Source organism: Psittacula echo (genome assembly GCF_963264785.1).
Source record: "Psittacula echo genome assembly, chromosome: 1".
Taxonomy (NCBI): Eukaryota; Metazoa; Chordata; class Aves; order Psittaciformes; family Psittacidae; genus Psittacula; species Psittacula echo.
Window position 1 is genome coordinate 61,120,252 of NC_137735.1, and position 22,842 is coordinate 61,143,093.

A 22,842-nucleotide genomic window follows, 5' to 3' on the forward strand; every position below is an offset into this window, starting at 1 on the left:
ATGTTTGTAATTCAAGATACTTCATGTACCTTTCTTTTTGCTCTGAGAAAGACCAGGATTATTTGTGAAATAGTTGTGATTATCTAATTTGTATACTCCTATTTTAGAAAATAATCCCATGGCTCCTATTAGTCCCCTGGGGGCGGGGGGGGGGAGAAAGACCTCCACCTTCCCTCAAACAAAACCAGAAAACCCCAAACTCTGAGAAATAAAAGGCTTTTGGTTTGGACCATAACTTTTTCTAGGTATTTCCAATACTACTTCCCTTTTTTCCTTTTGCAGGTGCATTCATCTTTCACATGAAATACTAGAAAACATCTTCCCACACTGATTTCCCATTGCAAATAACTGATAATTTCAGTCAAATCTGATTGATTGTAAATGAAAGGGTAATATTTGGCTCATGCAGATTCCTCTTCTGTTTTTCTGTTTACCTTCTCATTCACTTGTGTTGTGTTTGGGATTTCCCCCCCTTTTTTTTTTTTTTTCTCTCTCTGGTCTTTTCTTCTATCTTTTTGAATAAGCATTGTCTGCCCTTCATTCTCTTCTCCCACTCACCCCCCTCCTCTTTTGCTTTCCCCAATTTCATTACTCTCCCTTCCACCTCATCTCCTCTAATTCCACAATCTCATTTCAGTAATGACTGGTATGCTGCTTTCACTCTCTGCCCATGTACAACAATGTAATCAATTCATCAGTTTTCTTGATTGAAGACTCTTCCATCTACCTAAAAAAAAAACTTTGGTTTGAAAGTGGTACTATGCTGTATCAGCATTAGTTGTCAGATCCTGGCACTTTGACAACTGGTGCCACATCTTACTTATTCAAAGTTTCTGTCCAAAGGAAGTAATCTCCATTGAAAATACTGCATGTAGGTATCAGGAAAAAAAATCTCTGTAATGGTTTGTGGAAAAAACTTAACTGCAAATTTATCTGCATCAAACATTCAGAAAACAACAGATTAGAGTACTTCAAATTGTAAGAATATGTAAATTTTGGGGACATTTTACAAAAGATGGCTGCCATGTTTCCTATCAGCTTTCTGCGTAGTAGTGCCCAGGGACTCTATTTTCTCTGTATGCAGATTTTCAGAGTGCAGTGGGTTTTTTTGGTGACAGCAGGGTGGTTGTTTTTTTTTCTTTTTAATCCTGTCACCAGAATACAAAATAAACTCCACTGATAAAGCAAAAGATATTCAGCTAATCACATGAATCCAGGAGCCGAGATAAGAAGACAAGGATGAACATCTTGATAAAATGAGGAGTTATCATGGCTGTTAATTTTCCTTTAGAAATCAGTTCAGAATCAGTTCTGAAACCTTGTGAGGTAAATAGATAAATAAAAAAGAAAACTATAAAGCAGCAAGATAAAAGATTCAACATATTTTTCAGTAGAGCTTAACAGCATTAACCTTTATGTCACCAGAAGTATGTGTCATACAGCAGTTTAATTAAATCTGTCACAATGAATATTTCAATCCCCTGTGTTCCACGTGACATTTATGTGTTCCACAAGTGTTTTCACAGATCACTCAAACTTCTCAGAAATACTAAGTTCACACTATTCCTTTCAGCTGAAATCCATCAGTAGATGATCAAGAAAGCATGTATTTATTCATTCCCATTATCATTAACTTCTGCAGCCTCTTTAGAGTCACTTTGTGAAAGGAGGTGAATTTTCTCCCTTACAGGTGGGTCAGAATTGAGCTGCCTGTGAAGCTCAGGCTCTCCATCCAACACATCGCACAAAATGGTGATCTTTTTAATTACCCTTTATGGCAGATCAAACCTGGACATGTTCGCAAATGATCATAATCAAAAGGCATGTAAAGAAGTTTACGACTGACAAGACGGTCTTTCATGACAACATTTAGTCTTAAATGTCTGACTGCCCTCTTGATACTGTATTAACAGCTCAGATTAAGTATGGCAAATCTCAGTAGGACCTGCAAGCTGAGCATGTTCTGAAAGACCATTGAAATTCAGAAGTTAATGACATCCATCTGCTCCATTTTCTCTTATTTTAAACCAACAACAGATTCTCCTGTAGTATTCTTACACCAAGTCAAGCTTCTAGATCTAGAAAAGCTGTACTATTGGAAAGTTCTACTAATTGTTTTGCTATCCTTACAAAATGTGGCAGAAGTGATTCTCTGAAAAGTGCTTGAGGTAAAATCTGAGCTTATTTGATGATAATTATAGTAAAACCTGATTAATATTGTATAACTTTTCTACATCCGTGTGAAAAGCCCTATCCTGTCTTCAGGTGAGAAAAAAAAGTGTTTGATTGCTTTCTATTTTCTCAAACAGGATCATTTCCAACTATCCCCCCCAGGGGAAGACAACAGTCTCCTAAGAACAAAGTGCTTATGGGATCAACATCATAAAAAAAAAAAAAAAAAAATTATTCTATACAGGAAAGTAGGAAACTGGAATGTTCAGGAGGTCTCACGACACAGGAATCTTCTTGCTGTGTCCCTCCTCAGAGGAGTAAGCTAGAACACTGTGACAAAACAGCTTAATTTGAAATCTAAGAAAGATTATTGCTTGCAGCTTTCTTTTTTTTTTTTTTTTTTTTTTTCTTTTTAAGGGAGATCCTCTTTGAACTCTCCATAACTGTGCAGTGTAACTGTATGGAGAGAAATATATACAGAGAAATGAAAAAGTGGAAGCACTGATAAGAGCAGGTGAATCAGTTCAATTTACAGGTCCCATCTAGTATCATTTTCTATTTCCAGCAGAGTATATATATGATACTTTCCTGCTCCTAGACCACTTGCAGAGCAGGGCATTTCCTGACAGGGTTCATCTGTCTGCTTAGAAATGTCTTCATGGTTCTTTCTTCCAAGGCTTTCAACCAGTCTCCCCTTGAACTCAGGCAAAATTCTTTCATCCACAAGGTGAATGGGTGTTGAGCAAGTAGTTCTATTACCTGTTGCATGAAGAACCATGTCCTTTAATTTGTGCTACAGGTGGTTCTTGCTGTCCTCATTTAATTACTTTTGATGTCAGTACTGGAAGAAAGTGAATAGTCAATCACTCTCCATCCCCTGTGTGTTATTCATGGTTTTATAACCACTAACATATCTACCTTCAGTAGTCTCTTGCCCAGGCTAACTAATCAGTTAGTCATTCCTTATTTAGGAGATGATTCAGAGTTTCAATATTGCTTTCTGTCTTTCTCAGACTTAATTCCATTTTCAAGTTGCATGCAGTATTAAAAAATCGTGACAATCATGCATACATATGGTGGCATAATTATTTTTCATGTTTTACTGCTTTCCTAAAATATACTAAAACCTCATATGCTTTTTTGACTGCTGCTGAGCTTGTCTGCTACTTTCATGGAAGAATGGAATACTATACTAATATATTAATGGAATTATCCACATGGTACAAGCCCAAGGTCTTGTTTTTGGCGGGTGTCAGCCTAGAGCAAACACTTCCAGTGTGACGCAAAGACTGTTTCACTTTAAGTGTTTCTACAGCAAATTTCATTTTTCTATCCCTTTCCTTTCACTGAGCTGATCTGTAGACTAGCTGGGGTAGCCAGTTTAGGTAGAATTTGCAGAGGGTTTTGTTTGCTTTGTTTTGTTAAGAGTAAATTTTAAAGTAATAAGACTGAAAATGAACAGTTAAAGAAAACTTACCAATCAGTGGTAGATCTCAATGTTTTCTGGTCTTTTAGCTCAGCTACAAATAGAAATATGTTCAATGAACTGCAAGTACATTCAAAACATATTGTATAGTTTAACATTATGTTTCTCTTATAACACTTCTAAAATACTTTAAGTAGTGGCATAGGGTCTGTGTGCAAAAATTATGTGTTTTCCTTTTCTATTTAACTTACTCCCAAGAAGGCATTTGTGCAGACTCATACACTCAAAAGTATACGAAGGTGCTCAGTCACAAATGGGAAACAAATCTTAACTGAGAAATGGAGGGAGGAACTGAATGTCATAAGTTGGGAAAACATTAATTTTAATGTAATTACCACATAGAATTCCTCAAAGCATCTGCTGAATTCATAATTCATAAATACTCTTGCTGACTGACATTAGCAGGAAAACTAAGACAAGGAGGATTGTCAAGACCTATGGAAAACTATGCAAGAGGCATACATGAGAAAAGAAACAAAAAGTATCTTCTGATGGAGCTTGGTTCAGTCAATACTAGATTGTAAAGAGTATTCTCATAATTTAAGTATTTCTGAAAATTAGCAGAATTTTCACTTCAAAACAACTTCTCATTTGCTAAGCAAACAACATCAGATGTCTAGTGCTGTACCTATTGTTACCCAGATAGATGGATGCTATAATTGAAGCTCATCCTCAGAGGTCTCAAAAATGTGTACTGCCAGCAATGAAAAATGGTATTTTAAATGCACCAGAACAAAATAGCGTGTTTTAGATGCTACTTCATAACAAATAACAGTTTTCATGTAAATGTGATTTTTTTTTTTCTTTTTCTTTTTTTTTTTTTTGGCTCTCAAAGTTACATGGTTCTTCATTAGACATATATAAATATCCAGCTCTCATCTGAAAGTGACAATGATGGACATCAGATGGATCTGGTGGATAGACTTAGAGACCTATATATAACTCACTCTCAAAGTATCTCTAACACATGTATAGTTTGGACCTCTTTGGAGTAGCCAGGCAGTCCCTAGCAGATTTCCAGTTCCATCTTTCAGTTTCTTTCTTCAGATTTCCAAAACAGACGATCTCCAGGAGCTAAACCAGAGACTACAATGCCCATGAACAACACTAGCTTGACAATATCTTTCAGTGGCAGCACAGGGTTTTGCATCCTATTCACATTTTTGTCTTTCCAATTAGCCTTTCTCTAGAGCATAAATTCTTCCCAGGTCACTGATACTGTTCCGCAGACAGAAGTACAGAAAAAAGATTGTACTTTGTTGGTAATTGGTTACTACAAGAATTTACATGATCGGTGCCATAATCATTCTAATTTACACTTTCTGCTAGCTCCTGATTGCTTGTAAAATCTCCAGTCATATTATTCAACCACTTCAAATAACTTAATTTCAGCCTGCAGACACAAAGGTGTCATGCCTGTAATACAGGTTCAAGATTTTTAATGAAAATGCTTCTTGACATGAAGACAATGTGTGGTTTTGGATGAGTAGCAGGCATATAAAGATCAGAAGTGTTTCTGTAGGGTCAGAAATGTACAGGGCATATAGGTGTCTTGCAATATTTCCAAACTTCGAATTTAGTCAGATTATTTAGATGCCAACTCCACTGAGGATGAAATAGCTTCAAACTTTGATTTGCCTTTGGGTTGAAAGATGCAATTAGAATTTGTTGCCATGAAGAAACTCATTATATGTCGGAAGAAACTTAAAGAATTAAAGCTCCAAATCTGAAAAGTGGATATGGAAGTGAAGTTTCTTCTGATTTCTGTTTCTTCTGATTTTTAGTAAGTAGAAATGTTGCTTTTATATTAAAGAGTTCAATTCCCTCATAGTAGCTTATGAGAGGCTATGTTTAAGATTTGTGCTGAAAACGGCATTGGTAATAAGAAGTGATTTAGTTATTGCTAAGCAGTGCTTACAGAGTCAAGGCCTTTTCTGCTTCTCACTCTCCATTTCCATTGGACTGAGAAGACAGACACAAGGCCTGTCAGCACTTGTAGGAACCTGGGGGATGTTGAGATCCCACAGAAAGAGAGTACTGCCATAAATTATGGTAAAAGCATTTGCTCTATTTGAAATGACTTTGTGGTCTAATTCCTGCTTGGGAACTGGAAGATCATTCTTGCAACTCTTTGAACAGAAGAAACAGAAAATAACACCAAGTGGCTATTTTATTTTATTTTATTATTTTTATTTTATTTTATTTTTGCCAATTTTATTAACTTTATCCACTGTCTCATGCAATCTCCAAATCAAAATGGCCTGTATGGAGCACTGCTAGAATTTCCATTTGAAATCAGAGTTTGGATGACGGTTGTCAGCAATTCAAGCAGAGAGAAAGGTAGAAACGAGTAACCTAAAGAAATTCACATTATTAAAATGGTTTGACTTTTGGTCACAGTAAGTTTACACCTTAATAGCTTTGTTGGCAAAGGGAAAGAATCGATCCCATGAAACATTTTTTATCTGAGGGGAGATCACTCTTTATTTTTTTTTAATAGAACAATGAGTTAAGACAATCATAGCCTGTGACTTGTGACTGAAGACTTGGGCTTGACCCTACTTTCAACCTTCTAACTGGCACCTCATAAGTTAGGCTTCTGAAGTTCAGTTTGTCCCTCTGTAGAAAAAATTTCTTAGCTTCAGTTGCATTTTAAGGCTTGGTGTCCCCAGATGAGAAATTCTATTGGGTCCTCTATGACAGTGACTATAAATTTAAGCATCCCTCTTGATGGTCTTAATGCTTTCAAAGCACAGAAAGGTTCTGATGACCTCTGCTTGTCTCTGGTGGGCAAGAACTTACCCAGTGAGTTTGGGAAAGATTTCCCCTCATTCCACGACAGCAAAAGATGTCTTTACAGCACTTTTCTTAGAGCCCTATTCTGCGATCAATCCCATCCCTTACTCATGAGCAAAAATAGTTTGTCTTCTTCCTTTCATTAGAGGGCCTACAATGACATAACTGTTTATCTGAGAGACCAGACAGTAAAATTTAAATGGTTGGGAAAGAAGAGCATGCAGTTTTGTATACGAGTTGATTTGCTAGTGCTCCTATCCTTCAGCACATCTGCCACAGCTGTTGAAGGAAGCAGGCTGGGCTGACTCCACAGCTGATAATGGGCTACTCAGATCCTTGGCCTTCATGCTCTGTCAGCCTCTAAGACAAGATTTGCTTCCACAGTCCAGCATATAGATATGAACTGTCCTGGAGTCTCTGGACCCAGTGAGGGTGCAAGTAAAATGTTTTTTCTTCCCCAAACTGTCATGGGGAAAAGGAGACATGCGAAGTTCCAGGAAAACATGCTCTGAGTTACTGAGGCAGATGAGATGGGTATAAAAGGGAAGTTTCCTCTGTCCAAACCACTTGGTGGTCATACCTTTAACAAACTGAATTACTTTTAGTGGCATTGTGTGGAATGGTAATACGGGAGCACAAATAAAAAAATGCTGATCAGCTACTCCTAGCCTCCTAGCTCATTATAATACTGCAGGAAAACCAAAGAATGTGCTTATATTTGTCACTAACTTTCTGTCATGCTGGTTCATGACAATTACCTAAATGCAATAATTTTCCAAATCTAGAGCATTGACACTCAATAAAATAATTAAGTTGCAACTTGCGAGTGCAGTTGTGCTGGTAATTGCTGACATATCCACTCAAATTGGCCTAATTATATAACGACTTACCAGAAATTCCTTACTAATGTAATTAAATTGTGTCATTTTGAACAAGATGAGCTTTATAACCTGGGGATTTTGCTGTTGTTTCTCTCATCTCAGGCTATTTCTTCCCAACATGAATAATATTATCAAGGTGGAATCTGCCATGCATTATGTATCTGATTTTGATCTTTTTACAATCAATTTCTCTGCAGTTTACTTAGCAGAAACTACAGGTTCTTCCTGTATTTTAAACAGGCTCTGATTCAAAAACGGGGTTGGCCTAGCAGTTATCCATATTCCACGTTATGCTCTTCCCATGCTGGATGACATGATTGTTCAGTTTAAGTTCTGGAAATTAATACAGCCTGGTCTGAAAGTGCCAAGGTCAAGATTAAGTTAGGACCTAAACAGTAGATGCTAGACAAATGGACTTTTTACTGGTATGTTGGGGGAAGGTGTGGTGATGTTTGTTGTGTTTTTTTTTTCTACATAAGCTTCTAATATCCTTGGGAAATTTCAGTCTGAAAAATGCTGTTCAGTGTGTATTTAACTTACTCCTTTGGTTTAATTCACAGGAGATCCAAACCTGTGATAATCTAGGCTACAAACTCTGGTTCTTTCAGACTGCAGAGTTCTGCTGGGGATGCACACTTTTAAATATTTGCAAGAACGAAGCATGTGGTCAGAAAGGGCTACACAGCTTTGCTGAATAGGACTGTTTCCTGAACCTGAAATATGAGACTCTAAAGCAGTCCCTTTGATAACTCAATCAGCAAGAGTCACATTTTGTGCTTGGGAAAGCTGAGAAGCAGCAACCATGACTCCAAATTTTATGGCAAATAATGCTGAGAAACATTACTCAGAATCCTAGAAGGGAAATGGAGCTGGTACTGACATCAGTATTTACTTACCTGTAAACAGCTCATACCCATCCTTTAGTGGTACTGTCACTGTAGTTGGATTATAGGAGAGGTAACTCTTGGCTAGACACAGGTTCAGGTACACTAGCTTTTCTGCACATCCTGCTGGAGATGGTTTTGAAGGTGAAACAATGGGAAACTTAAAACTGCCACAAGGTATGCTGACACAAAATAATCTTGGAGGCTCTATATGAATCAATTAGCAAAATAGCAGTCAAATCTTCTTTTATTAGGCAAATATAATTCTACAAAAGCTAGTGTGACCTTAAGAATTTGCTAACTCTATTTAGCACCTTTTTGGAGGAGTTTAAATAATTCTTACTCTAATAGAGGTCCTTTTGTCATAATTTTTCCTCTGAAAGTCACACAGGACTGATGTCATTGGAAAAAAAAAAAAAAAAAGCTGCTGCAGAATATTCTATTTCCTTCCTTATTCCTACTTCTTTTCCATTTCCAGTGAAATCTCCTTCTGTTTAAGTTATTTGCAAAACTATTCGCAACACATCTGGTCTGTAGGGCTACCCCTACCCCTTGCTAAGCAGGGCACTGAGTGCCTGAAACCAGACCACAGTCCACGCAGTCAGTAAAGTCAGAGATAAATAAGAAAGCACAAATGGTAACAAGCGTCTAATGCTTCTCTCCACCTATCCCTGCATTTTACACATTACCTACAACCTCTGGTTTCTCCTGTTTTCTTTACTATGTGAAATTCTCTCACTTGTGTATCTGACTGATTTACCCATGCTGAGGTAGCAGTTCACAAAAAAAGCTTACTCTGCAGTTTACTTCTTGTATTCACTCTTTCTGTCTCTCGTTCTGACTTTCTGAATGCCTTCGGGAGACTTCTGCTACCATTACAAAATATTCACTTTTTCCTTTATTGTTAGTGGAGCTATCTGTTGTGTTACGTGAATGATTTACTTCTGTTTTGTACCAAACATCTTTTGCATTTTGCTTTCTGAGGTTGGCAGTAAGCAGGGTTTAACTCATAGCTAACCACTAGTGAGACAAAATACAAGATACTCTTTGACCAACTAGAGGTCAAAGCTGCTTGTCAGACCTCACAGACAGCAATAAGTTATGTAGGTTGGCTGTGAAAAAATGAAATACAAGTTTCTAGTCAGAAAGGACATAGGCCAAACAGGCAGTCCAAAGACTACATTAAGTTTTCAGCATTTGGGGCCCTTTAACAGGCTCTAAAGCACCACTGCACAGAACACACTGAGAAAGGACTATAGAGACAGACTGCACCACACAGATTCTCTGTTCAGGCTGGAATCAAGATCTCAAGGTGATTTGAATTAATGCATTTGATGTTAGCATTTTTTAACTTAAATAGATAGGAGACCTAGAGCTTTTGACATTTAAAGGAAGAAGGACAACTATATTCTTTGGTTTACATTAAAAAGAAACAGGGGCACTTTTTTTGTTTCTTTTCAGGACAGATATAAAATTTCAGGAAATTCAGTCATAAAAGACTAAAATGAACTCACAGAAGAGCTATGTCTGGAATTTGTAAAGTACAAAGGAAAAGGCAATTAGCTACCCAAATCCTATTGAAAGTCAATAGCTTTAAGCCACTTTGAAAATCCCAGCACATAAAACTCACCAAAAGCAAGCTCTGCAGCAAATGCGAGTGAGGTAAGGGAGCCAAGAAAAGAACAAAGAACAGAAGATATCTATTAGACAGAAATAGGTGTGAAACTACAAAGTACGTGTTGTAGATACAACTGTGATGGAAGCTGCACATGCATTCAGGTTGTTCTTCACTATTGCATAACATATGTGTTAACTCCTGTTGAAAATGAATTTATCACCTTTCCTTCTTTCTTCTGAATTGTCTTTAAGTCTACTCTAGTCACTAAAAGTGTATCTTTATGGGCAGCTGCCTAACTACTCCACTGATTGTTAGTGGAGATACAAAGCATAAAGCTGCTTTTGTAAGAGGCTAAGGAAGCAAAGCAGGAGTGTTTTCAACCTCACTGTTCTGAAAGGTAGTGACAAGGGGACCAGAGTTTATCAAAGCATAAGAATTTGTCTAGCTGCCCTTTCTTCTCAGCAGTATGCATGTTCCAAAACCCGAGCTGTTTTGTTTTGTTTTTTAAAGTGGGTCCATCTTTGCTTTGCTTTAAGAGGCAGCAGTGTCTGCTACTACCTTTTCTCCTCCACAGGTAGTGCCAGGAGAGTTCCCTTGTACCCTTTGCTGAAAATTGTGGACTTCACTATGGGAGATGGCAGCTGATGAGGGTTTGGAACAATGCAGGTTTTGACAGCAGAGCCTAAATCCTGCATAATCCCTACTTGAGTCACATATAATTTTCAGTGGAGCTGAGCACACAGACTCTATTGCTGCATGATGTGCAACCCTCCATTAATTAAATAAGAAAACATTGTCCACAATCACTTGCCAAAGCATTGTATTATTGCAAGGGATGTAGAATGTCACTTTCATGCAGACAATCTGGAAATGTGAGCTGCTGCTTCAGCAGTTATCAGAATCTTTTCTCCTGAATTTTAATTTCATTAATAAGTGTCACCGAGTAATCACAAAAAAGGGTTTGCTATGATTTGTCTGCTGTTTCCTTAGAAGTAAGACACAATCATTTCCTAATAGGATGCCTTTCCACTAAATAAATAGCAGTCCAGTCATAAATCAGAACAATAGTGCAGGAATTGTTGGGATTAAGATACAGTCATAAACCCGAATCCTATATAAAATGAGTGGCATTTCAGGCTTTTAGTTGATACATTCACTTTGTATTGGGGAGGTGAGGGGTATTTTTATTATGGGGCACTGCAAGAAGGGTGAACCTACATTCTTTTTCACTGACTAGGTGATTTATGTCCTGCTTTTCCTCTTTAACTTTTTCCTTACATGGCTATTCAGTGAGGACAATTTGTATTTTGACCAGTTTGCTTTTTATAAGACTAGGTAGATATGATTTTGTAATTAACCAGAATGTAATGAAATCTGGCTTATTGTTTATTATTATTAAATATTTCATTTAATGAGTTTGAAAATGCTGCCAGAAACCAGAATGGACATCCAATGAATGGCAGAGATGTCTATGAATCCCAATTGCTAATAACTGGAACAATAATATTGTCTTCTATTGATTTACCAGTTCTGGATGCTATTATACTTTACATGTTACTTCCAGGAATCACATCACTAACCCTAGCACTTGTATTTTATTTGTGTATGCCACCTCAGCACTTATAGCAAGGGCCATTTTCTTCCTGTATCTTAGTGCAGGGACTCATTCGTGCCCTTCTGATGCCAATGGAAAGCTTTTCATTGAATGTCTTGGGCTTTGGATTAGGCTCACAACTTACTGCTACCAAGATAACAAGTATTCCTAAATTACTGAACCATCATTTTGACAATTATGATAATATTTTTGTTATTTTCGAAGCAAGTGATTTTCGCTGAGTATGACAGTGATTACAGTATTTACTTCCTAGCTGGGAAGTTGTTCCTGCAAAGGAAAAATGCTAGAACATATCTGATAAGCAACAAACAAGCATCCTGATATACAACCAATTTAGTTTTTATGTCTGCTGCAGAGCTTTGTCCTGTTGCCCAAGCAAGTTTTAAGCAGGCTGAGTGACGATGGAAGCACACAAGAAAATATATAGAGCTGTTTAGTTTCGCTTCCTTGTCCTGTGAGACAAGGTTTGCTGAGGTGGCCTATTTCAGTTTAATTGAACTTCCAGAGGTTTCTAGGTGGGTCACCTCAGGGTCCGACACTCTGAGACTCCAGACTACAGAACCTGATCCCGGGGACCCTAAGCCAGGTCAGCTTTTAGATGCAGGTCACTTTGAGTTTACTCTTCTAAAAAGACCTGGGGAAGGGGATTGAAGTGTGAGAGTAAGGGGTTCATTGTCCCCTTTCCTCAAAGCAAAAGCTGCAGGAATGTTTAAAGATATGGTGATAATACTTAGCAATGATATAAACCTGCAGCACAATGCTTATACCACAACAAAAGAATACACTGAATCTTATCATGCTCTAAATATTAACAGTAAATATTTGAAAAATCATGGCAGTCAGGTGAAGTTCCCGATGACTGGAAAAAGGGAAATATAACTCCCATTTTCAAGAAGGGGAAAATGGATGACCAGGGGAATTACAGGCCAGTCAGTCTCACCTCCATGCTTGGCAAAATCTTGGAGCAGATTCTCCTGGAAGGCATGCTAAGGCACATGAAAAACAAGGAGGTGGTTGGTGACAGCCAGCATGGCTTCACTAAGGGGAAATCCTGCCTGACCAATTTGGTGGCCTTCTATGATGGGGCTATGAAACTGATGGACAGGGGCAGAGCAGTTGATGTCATCTACCTGGATTTGTGCAAAACGTTTGACACTGTCCCGCACGACATCCTTGTCTCTAAATTGGAGAGACATCAATTTGATGGGTGGACCTCTCAGTGGATAAGGAACTGGCTGGATGGCTGCATGCAAAGAGCTGTGCTCAATGGCTTAATGTCCAGCTGGAGACCGGTAATGAGTGGTGTCCCTCAGGAATCAGTGTTGGGACCGGTCTTGTTCAACATCTCTGTCGGTGACATGAACAGTGGGATTGAGTGCGCTCTCAGCAAGTTTGCCGATGACACCAAGCTGTGCGGTTCAGTTGATACGCTGGAGGGAAGGGATGCCATCCAGAGGGACCTTGACACACTTGTGAGGTGGGCTGATGCCAACCTTATGAAGTTTAACCATGACAAGTGCAAGGTCCTACACCTGGGTCTCAGCAATCCCAGGCACAGCTACAGGTTGGGCAGAGAAGAGATTCAGAGCAGCCCTGCAGAAAAGGACTTGGGGGTGTTGCTAGATGAAAAAACAAACACGAGCCGGCAGTGTGCGCTCGCAGCCCAGAAAGCCAACCGTATCCTGGGCTGCATCAAGAGGAGCGTGACCAGCAGGTCGAAGGAGGTGATCCTGCCCCTCTACTCTGCTCTCGTGAGACCTCACTTGGAGTATTGTGTGCAGTTCTGGTGTCCTCAACATCAAAAGGACATGGAACTGTTGGAACAAGTCCAGAGGAGGGCCACGAGGATGATCAGGGGACTGGAGCACCTCCCGTATGAAGAGAGGCTGAGAAAGTTAGGGCTGTTCAGCCTGGAGAAGAGAAGGCTGCGTGGAGACCTCCTATCAGCCTTCCAGTATCTGAAGGGGGCCTACGAGGATGCTGGGGATGGACTATTCATTAGGGACTGTAGTGAGAGGACAAGGGGTAACAGGTTCAAACTTAAACAGGAGAAGTTTAGATTGGATCTAAGGAAGAAATTCTTTACTGAGAGGGCGGTGAGGCAGTGGAATGGGTTGCCCAGGGAGGTTGTCGGTGAACACCATCCCAGGCGGTGTTCAAGGCCAGGTTGGACTAAGCCTTGGGTGGCATGGTTTAGTGTGAGGTGTCCCTGCCCATGTCAGGGGGGTTGGGACTAGATGATCTTAAGGTCCTTTCCAGCCCTAACTATTCTATGATTCTAAATCACGAAAAGAGTTCCCTTGTGTGGAACCAAAGCATGACAGTCAACTGTTTCATAGCCCTGTTGTTACGTATGACCTAATAGCAAATGATAATGGCATAGAATCATAGAACAGTTAGGGTTGGAAAGGACCTTAAGATCATGTAGTTCCAACCCCCCTGCCATGGGCAGAGACACCTCCCACTAAACCATATCACCCAAGGCTCTGTCCAACCTGAACACTGCCAGGGATGGAGCATTCACAACTTCCTTGGGCAACCCATTCCAGTGCCAAACCACCATTACAGTAAAGAACTTCTTCCTTATATCCAATCTAAGCTTCCCCTGTTTAAGTTTGAACCCGTTACCCCTTGTCCTCTCACTACAGTCCCTAATGAATAGTCCATCCCCAGCATCCCTATAGCCCCCCTTCAGATACTAGAAGGCTGCTAAGAGGTCTCCACGCAGCCTTCTCTTCTCCAGGCTGAACAGCCCCAACTTTCTCAGCCTATCTTCGTACAGGAGGTGCTCCAGTCCCCTGATCATCCTCGTAGACCTCCTCTGGACTTGTTCCAACAGTTCCATGTCCTTTTGATGTTGAGGACACCAGAACTGCACACAATACTCCAAGTGAGGTCTCACGAGAGCAGAGTAGAGGGGCAGGATCACCTCCTTCGACCTGCTGGTCACGCTCCTCTTGATGCAGCCCAGGATACGGTTGGCTTTCTGGTCTGCGAGCGCACACTGCCGGCTCGTGTTTGTTTTTTCATCTAGCAACACCCCCAAGTCCTTTTCTGCAGGGCTGCTCTGAATCTCTTCTCTGCCCAACCTGTAGTTGTGCCTGGGATTGCTGAGACCCAGGTGTAGGACCTTGCACTTGGCATGGTTAAACTTCATGAGGTTGGCATCAGCCCACCTCACAAGTGTGTCGAGGTCCCTCTGGATGGCATCCCTTCCCTCCAGCATATCAACCGAACCACACAGCTTGGTGTCATCGGCAAACTTGCTGAGGACGCACTCAATCCCACTGTCATAGAATCATAGAATCATAGAATAGTTAGGGTTGGAAAGGACCTTAAAATCATCTAGTTCCAACCCCCCTGCCATTTCACCGACAAAGATGTTGAACAAGACGGGTCCCAACACTGATTCCTGAGGGACACCACTCATTACCGGTCTCCAGCTGGACATTAAGCCATTGAGCACAGCTCTTTGCATGCAGCCATCCAGCCATTTCCTTATCCACTGAGTGGTCCACCCATCAAATTGATGTCTCTCCAATTTAGAGACAAGGATGTCATACGGGACAGTGTCAAAGGCTTTGCACAAATCCAGATAGATGACGTCAACTGCTCTGCCCCTGTCCATCAGTTCCGTAGCCCCATCATAGAAGGCCACCAAATTGGTTCAGGCAGGATTTCCCCTTAGTGAAGCCATGCTGGCTGTCACCAACCACCTCCTTGTTTTTCATGTGCCTTAGCATGCCTTCCAGGAGAATCTGCTCCAAGATTTTGCCAGGCACGGAGGTGAGACTGACTGGCCTGTAATTCCCCTGGTCATCCATTTTCCCCTTCTTGAAAATGGGATTTATATTTCCCTTTTTCCAGTCATCGGGAACTTCACCTGACTGCCATGATTTTTCAAATATGATGGCCAGTGGCTTAGCAACTTCATTTGCCAGCTCCTTCAGGACCCTCGAATGGATTTCATCAGGTCCCATGGACTTGTGTACGTTCAGGTTTTTAAGATGGTCTCAAACCAGATCCTCTCCTACAGTGGGCCCAAGGTCTTCATTCTCACAGTCCCTGCATGTGCCTTCCAAGACTTGGGTGGTGTGGTCAAAGCCTTTGCCAGTGAAGACCGAGGCAAAGAAGTCATTAAGAACCTCAGCCTTCTCCAAAGCCAGGATAGCCAGTTCTCCTGATAGCTTCAGGAGGGGGCCCACATTGTCCCTAGTCTGTCTTTTTTTTGCAATGTAACAATAGAATCCCTTCCTCTTATCTTTCACATCCCTAGCCAAGTTTAATTCTAATTGAGCCTTAGCTTTCCTAACCTGGTCTACAGCTTTCTGGACAACATCCCTGTATTCTTCCCAGGTCGCCTGTCCTTGCTTCCACCTTTTATAAGCTTCTTTTTTCCTTTGAATTTTCCTCCAGTTCCTTATCCATCCAAGGAGGTCTCCCTTGCACTTCCAGTTGGGAATCAACACTCCTGAGCTTGTAGCAGGTGATCCTTGCATAACAACCAACAGTCTTGGGCCCCCCTGCCCTCTAGGGCTATATCCCATGAAATCTTACTAAGCAGGTTCCTGAAGAGGCCAAAGTCTGCTCTCTTGAAGTCCAGGGCAGTGAGCTTGCTGCATGCTCTTCTCACTGTCCCGAGGATCTCAAATTCGACCATCTCGTGGTCACTACAACCAAGGCTGCCCTTGAACATCACATTTCCAACTAGTCCTTCCCTGTTGGTGAGCACAAGGTCAAGCATGGCACCTCTCCTTGTTGGCTCCTCTATTTCTTGCAGAAGGAAGTTGTCTTCCACACAATCGAGGAACCTCCTGGATTGCTTGTGCCGGGCTGTTCCATCACTCCAACAGATGTCAGGATGGTTGAAGTCCCCCATGAGAACAAGGGCCTGAGAACATGAAGCTGTTCCTATCTGTCTGTAGAGTGCTTCATCCACAGGGTCTTCTTGATCAGGTGATCTGTAACAGATCCCCACAGTAATGTCCCCCATAGCTGTTCTCCCTTTAACCCTAACTCACAAACTCTCTGTCGACTGCTCACCCGTTCCCAGACAGAGTTCCATATTCTTCAGCCTATCACTAACATAAATAGCAATTCCCCCTCCCTGCCTGCCAGGCCTGTCTTTTCTAAAGAGCCTGTAACCTTCCGTTCCAACACTCCAGTCATAGGAGCCATCCCACCATGTTTCTGTGTGTCGTGGTTTAAACCTTGTCATCAAGTTAGCCATGCAGTTCACTCCCTCCCCACCTGCCCTTTCTTTCCCTCTCCCAACTCCACTCCCAGAGGGAGGGGGAGGAGAATGGAAAGAATGTAACTCCCACAGGTTGAGATAAGAACAGTCCAGTAACTAAGGTGTAACACAAATCACTGCAGCTACCACCAATAATAATAATGATAAGGGAAATAACAAGGGAAGAGAATACAATACCACCCATTGAAAACCAGCCCGACCGAGCAGTGAGGCAGCCCTTCCAGGTAACTCCCAGTTACATCCTGAGCATTACGTGCTGTGATATGGAATACCTCTTTGATTAGTTTGGGTCAGGTGTCCTGTCTCTGCTTCCTCCTGGCTTCCCCTCCCCCCTGGCAGAGCATGAGACTCACAAAGTTCTTGGTCAGACTAAACATTTGAGCAGTAACTAAAAACATCGGTGTTATCAGCACTGTTCCCAGGCCAAAAGTCAAAAACACAACGCTGCACCAGCTACTAAGAAGGAGAAAAATGACTGCTACTGTTGAACGCAGGACACTGTGACACCAATGATATCATATCCCTGTAGATGTGCACACATCTCTAATTTCTCTTGTTTGTTCCCCATACTACGAGCGTTTGCATAGAGGCATCTGAGCCGAGCTCCAAATGAAGCCAGCCCATTGGCTGGAGTGGCTGGAATATCTCTGCATCACTCTGAACATTTATTATAGGTGTTGGCAACTGATTGGGACTGTTGGAATGGAATGATGTCCCCCTCCCCCAACACATCTAGTTTAAAGCTTTCTTGACCAGCCTGGCAAGCCTACTACCAAAACCACTCTTTCCCTTCATTGTCAGACCAGCTCCATCAGTCTCCCGTAGACCTGGCCTACTAAACTGGGTCCTGTGTTCTAAATACCTAAACCCCTGACTATGGCACCACTGTTCTAACGATTTATTAACCTGGCCAATCCTTCTCGCCTTTTTAAGGTCCTCCACTTTATCCTGGAGAATTGATGAAAAGACTATGTGACCTCCAGAGCCTCTAACCACCTCTCCCAGGGCTCTGTAGTCCTTCTTGATGTTCTCCTGGCTACTGCTGTCTGTATCACTAGCACCCACACAGACAACTAGAAGTGGGTAATAGTCCATGGGACTTACTAGACCAAGCAGCCTCTCTGCAACATCCCTGATCCAAGGCCCTGGTAGGCAACACACCTCCCTTGAGATTGAGTCAGGCTGACAGATGAGTGCTTCTGTCCCTTTCAAAGTAGAGACCCCTATTACTATGACCCACTGCTTTTTCCTGGCAGCACCAGTAGCGATCTTCTTTAGCAGTGTTTTCATATTAGTAATTTTACTATGGATATGTTGCACTTCTCGTTTAATCTCTTTTCTCCTTTGTCACTGGAAGCAATTTTCTGAAGCTACAAAAAAAAAAAAAAAAAAATATATCATGTAACAGAATACAGAAGTATGAGGCTATGTCCTAACAGAAACCAAACTTTTCAGCTCACCACACATTATTGCTCTTTATTTATATTACTATCCCCTGTCATGCTGAAGGACTAGCAGTTGTTTCCTCAAATTTTTAGATCTCCTACATATCTTAAGTCCAAGGTATTATCACAGTGTAGGAGAAGGCTTCAAAGTGGTTTTGAAAATCTGGACACTCATCCCATGGATAGTGACCAAGACTTCTTTTTTATATGATTTGAAACTTTCTAAGTCATTGTAGCTTTCACTGGTTTCCATAGTGGAACTATGAAGGATTTCCTTTTTATTCTTTTTTGACATTTGAGGTAGATATATACTATACATATAATAATATCAATAATGATCAAAATTATTACCAGCAAAAAATTGATTCATACATTCGTATTGTAGTAATGCATGTGATCCGGTTGTACTAAATAATGGACTACTACCATTAAGATTGGTTGTTGCTCTGAGGCCTCTCTTCTCCAGATAATCTAGTTAATGCCAGAACCTCAGTGAATCTGGGAAGTCGACTTAGGTAAGGAAACTAAAGTTTGCTAGTTTCTCTAAATTCTAGCTCAATAAATTTTCTGAATTTATAAAAAATGAATTCATAATTAGTTATGTTGATACTTCATTCAAAATGTTAACCTGGCAAGAACCATTTTTTCTGAAGTGTTTGGCATTATGTTCTCCTGCTCTTCTTCAGGTTTAACAGGTCCTGAGATATGATTAGTACACTTTGCGGCAAACATGAAAGTGAACATTTAAACAAATGATATTCAGGTTTGATTTTCTTGTTTTGAGGCAGAGATTTGTTCCCTTATTTTTCCATAACTTGTTTTTACAACATCAAATGTCATGTTAGAGAAATAGTGTCCAGAGAAATAGAAAATAATGGTTCAGAAATTTTAGAGAAAAAATTAATGCTGACATTGCATGTAAGGTGAGAAGAATCTTGTCTTGACAAGAGTCAAGGTGAGTATAAGAACAAGCTTTTCAAACATCTTTTAAATTTGTTCAAATTCCACCTGATAGGAGACAAAAATCACCGAAATATTGTCTCTTAAAACTTCACAGACGTTGGATTAAGAGAATTGTTTCTTTGAGTGGCTTTGTGTTTTAAAAATTGTTTATTTTTAGATGAAGCAATCAACACTTGTGACCCTGCTGAAACCTTTTGTGATGAGGAACAGAGGTTTGTTGGCAGGGATGCCTTGCAATAGGATTTTCTGTGCAAACTCTGAGAACATGGAGATCTCTGGATTGAGAGAGTTAGACAGGGCCGTCTTGGAGCTAGGGTTGTGAGAGGTAACATGTGGGGCTTGCTAAGGAGTAAGCCGCTTAGCCTCCTTCTTAGCAGCTCATTCACAAGGACTGTCACCCAATATTCCCAGCTGCAAGCTCTGTCTCACTGATGGCACCACCCCATGTTGTACAGAGGCCAAGGAGCATAACAATAATTTCGTTACATTGGTTGCAGCAGCTTGGCTAGTACTGCTACTCTATTCCATATAGTTCTATCCACATGATGCCATATGGATGGAAAAAAATTCTTACATAATAATCTCTAGCAAGTTCATCTTGAATTAGCCAGAATAGAATCTACTTGAGTCACTTTCATGCAAGCTCATGTTACACAAATTTCCATCCACCACTTATTCTATGAATTTCTGCATGGATCAGGCAGAATGGCACAATGTTTTGATAGAGGTCAGGGCAAAGCTGAAGCCATGGCTATGCATCTGTTAAGACATAATATAACATTAAAAGTTGAGCATCTCACAAAACTTGCAGCCTGGATTGACCCATTTCACTAGTCACTTGTTTTGGCTAGCTCTACAGTAGCCAGGCTTATCTAACATTCCCACTGTCTGGCTACATGAAGTTTTTCACATAACAGAGCAGTAAACAGAACAGTGCTTGCTCAGAATTACAAGAATAACTATATTTGGAATGGACAAAATTGTGATGGCAGTTGTCCTGGAAGATTGTATTAGTAGCATCCTGTCAGTCGAAGTAAAACACCTTGGATCAGGCTTCACAGACTGAAAGAATTGTGGCCTCACTTTTCCCAACTGGCAAACATAAAGCTGAGCAGCCTTGGCATGTTACATATGGGGAAGATTGAACCATGACAAAGGAGGAGGAGAGTTTCCAGCTTGGCAAGCCCTGAAGGCATGCATCTGTTCTCATCATGAGCCATCCAGGACCATCTCAAGCTCTGAATCCTTTTCCCCTGGCATCACGGGAGCAACTCATTATGCAGCACCATCGCTTTCCTCAACATGTCTCCCAAGGTATGGAACCAAATGGCCAAGTTACTTTCATAGCAGAGATAATTATCTGTACGTTATCCAGCAATGATGCCATAGCAGAATTACAAATGGAACAGATTTGGTCTACTGGGCAGGAAAGAGGATGAGAGAAATGTAACAGCTCAGCTTTGTGTGATGCCCTGCTGTTTTTCCTCTAAGTTCAATTCAAAGCTTAGTATCCCAGCTCTGTAGTAATAGTCTTGTTATCAACTGTGGTTTTGCTGCAAGCAGAGTCTTTACTGGTATACTCAATACCCTGGAGCTCAGGTGTCGGAGGCCTTTCTTCCCTCACCCTCCCTAATATTTCCAGAAGGTAATGTAGACCCAGGAAGATGCAAGCAATATAGAAATCCTCAATGATATTGATGTCCTGCCAGCTGACCTCAGTCAGATACACTGCAATGGCACTGTAAACCCCTACAGCTGATGTAGAACATGGCACAAGGGTTGTTATGTAATTTCACAAGTGCTGACCCTCATTAACAAAATCCTCATTGAACTCAAGACTACAGCAAAGGCATAACTTCAGTCTACATTTTAAACACACTTTCATAACTCTCATTGCCGTGTTTTCCTCTTCAGTGTCAAGCACTCAGGAAAGACAGAAGATGCATACCCCGCCTCTTGTGCTCTGCCTTCTTTGTGCAGCACCCTTCAGTGGGAAAGGCTTCCAGTTGAATGAGCCACTGACATTCAGGCACATCTATATTACATTCTGGGAATAATTTTAATCCTGCTATAAAGACCAGACCATGAAAACTGTAATTCTCCAGATGTAGGTGGCAGTTGGTTTTGGAAATATATCTTGCATTTGGTAAGTTTATTTGGCATGCCTGGAGAGGCCTTCACGTACATGTTTTGAGTACATCAAGTGGGAAGGACTTCTTGTACCTGTCAACCGCACACTGTAGACAGTCTCCCTGGCAACAGCCATGTGCCCAAAAGATGCCCATGATACTCTCTTGCTTGAACTCTTCCCTCATTCATTCTTACTGTTCCCTCAAGCCCATCCACAGGATCATGCTTCGTGAGCATAAAAACTAGTGACTTGTGGCATTTTATGCCTGTTATTTATTTTAGACTACCTTCTTTTGCAAAGCATATGGAAAAATACCAGCTCAGAAAGCTTTCTTTAGAGTCATAAATCATTCCTTTGAGAGTATAACGAAATCTGAGCTTATCAAAGTCAGAATTAAAGTTTAGTAGCAAATAACATTTAATTTTTAAAGCATATTTTATAACTAGGTTTTTTTTGGCTCTGCTGTGTGCCAGGAAGCACAAAGGAGTATTTGTTATGCTCCCAGCAGAACTTCCCTGCGGGCTACTGTTCTGTACTGGTGGGAGTTAGGGTGAGAGAGGGAGAAGTTAACAGTGCAATCCCAAACAGGCTGGGTGATGGGTGCATTGAGAGCAGGCCTGTGGAGAAAGGCTTAGGGGTATTGGTGGATGAAAAATTTAGTATAAGCAGGCAATGTTAGCTCACAGCCTGCAAAACAAATTGTATCTACCAACAGCAGGTCGATGAAGATGTTTCTCCCCCTCTGTTCCACTCTCATGAGACCCTACCTGGAGTACTGCATTCAGATCTGGGGGCCCTAACATAAGAGGAGTGTGGATCTGTTGGAATGAGCCCAGAGAAGGGCCATAGAGTTGATCTGAGGGCTGGAGCACGTCTTCTATGAAGACAGGCTGAGAGAGTTGGGCTTGTTAGCCTGGAGAAGAGAAGGCTCTGGGGAGACCCTATAACAGCCTTCCAGTACCTTAAAGGGGCCTACAAGGAAGATGGTGAGAGACTCTTTATCAGGGAGTGTAGTAATAGGACAAGAGATAATGGCTTTAAACTAAAAAAGGGTAGATAAAGAAATTCTTCACTATGACAGTGGTAAGGCCCAGAGAAGCCGGGGAACGATGCTCCACTTCTGCACACAGAAGTCTGCTTTTGGCTGAGGTTCTTAATTATGAAACTTAATCTTTTCCAGGCGGGTGTGGTGGTCACCAGGCAATCACATAAACTGATTATTGGACAGGGCTTTGAGCAATCTGGTCTTGTGGAAGGTGTCCCTGCCCAATAGGAAGGGGGTTGGAACTAGGTGACCTTTGGAGATCCCTTTCAACACAAACCATTCTATGATGATTCTGTGATGATGATTCTTCCTGGATCTCAGTAAGAAAGGCCCAACAACATCTGGCTTATTAGAATAGTTGTTTTAATAAGATAGAATAAAAAGAAAAGTACAGGTATATATAGGAGTATAGGAGAAAACCTTACTTCCTTCCAGCTGCTGGGAACTCCACTTTTATGTAGCATCAGGCTGACGCTGGATGGATTTGCCCACAGGGCAATGTGTAGAGCGGACCATTTTTGTTCACAGAGGAAGGTGTTCTGCCTTTTGCAG